This window comes from Grammomys surdaster, unplaced genomic scaffold (assembly GCF_004785775.1).
Source record: "Grammomys surdaster isolate TR1022 unplaced genomic scaffold, NIH_TR_1.0 257, whole genome shotgun sequence".
NCBI classification, from domain to species: Eukaryota; Metazoa; Chordata; class Mammalia; order Rodentia; family Muridae; genus Grammomys; species Grammomys surdaster.
Genome location: NW_021604698.1, coordinates 4,792,454 through 4,793,817, shown reverse-complemented (window position 1 = coordinate 4,793,817; position 1,364 = coordinate 4,792,454).

Below are 1,364 nucleotides of genomic sequence, written 5' to 3'. Positions count from 1 at the left end.
AGATTAGACTCTTTGGTCATGCTGTTTTGTATCAGCAGATGGCAAAGGCTTTGGTTGATGAATCATTCTGGCATCTTTGAATTTTTAATTCCAGGTAGCAAAAGTCCAATTAGTCATTAAAAGGTTAATTGATTGGCTTATAACTCATGATGAGTTGTAACATAAATGACAGGAAGCCATACTTGATGAAGCAGGCACTATTTTTTATGGTGTGGTAACAGATTTTTGTTGTTGTTATTGTTGGTTTATTTTATTTTATTTTTTTTAAATCTTCACCTTGTTTAGGATACTCAGGCTGGTTGACCTCCAAAAGTCCTCCCAATTCCTTGATATCTTGATAACAAGTATGTTTTCTCTAAATGCATCCACCAAATTCTAAAAACAAAATTACAATTGGACAAATTCAAAAAAGTTTAGCATGTGTTTCAGTACCATTGATTCTTTTGTGCTTGAGGTCTCCAACATTAGAGATAGACTTTCTTCAGCTGCTCAGAGGAGACTTTATGTGTGATTTCCTGAGGATGCTTGTCACAGTCGGCTCACAACATGTGCCTTTCCTCTTAGGGATAATAGATCAGGTGACTTTAGCATGCAGCTGCAGCTTGTTGTGGTTTCTGTCCTCACTGGTGGAACCGTCACATCACCCCATGTCTTTAGGCTTATTTGCATAGTCATCTGTAGCCAAATATTTTTGTTAGATTTTTTTTTTAATTTAAGGATAAATAGATGTAATCCTAGATTAAAGATAATCAAATGAGATCGAATCTGCTTAGAATCTCAGGGCAATATCAGCAGCCAACAGTAACAAGAGGGACAATCACAAATCCATGAGGTTAGGCAAGAAGCCACCCTGTTCTAAAGTTAAAGAGTGATCTTTGTAAAAGACTGTAGTGGCGAACACATTCACATAGGAGCCAATGACCAGTTAGCATGAAACATTTGTTGAATCACATGATAAATTTTCATCTTCCTGCAAGTCATTGCCAATAGCTAAGTGCTGTTTGGAATTGTAGAGAAAGAAACAGAGCCATATTTCAAGCGATCGGGAAGGTGAGAATATTAACAGAAAACTTGTTTTCTCTCATTGCTGTTTGAGACAGGAGAAAGCTTCCCATTGTTTAGCCACTAATTCCAACTGAAAGCTTATGTTGTAAAGATGACTTTAAGTTGCTTTGTTTGTGAATTAGATGAATAAGAAGCTTATGTTCTCCATAAATGCAATATCATTCTTAGATAGTGTATTTGAAATTCCCTGTATCTTAGCAGCTCATATTTCTCACATTATTGTTGTCTGACAAGAAATATAGAAGATGTAGGAGAGAGAGAGAGAGAGAGAGAGAGAGAGAGAGAGAGAGAGAGAGAGA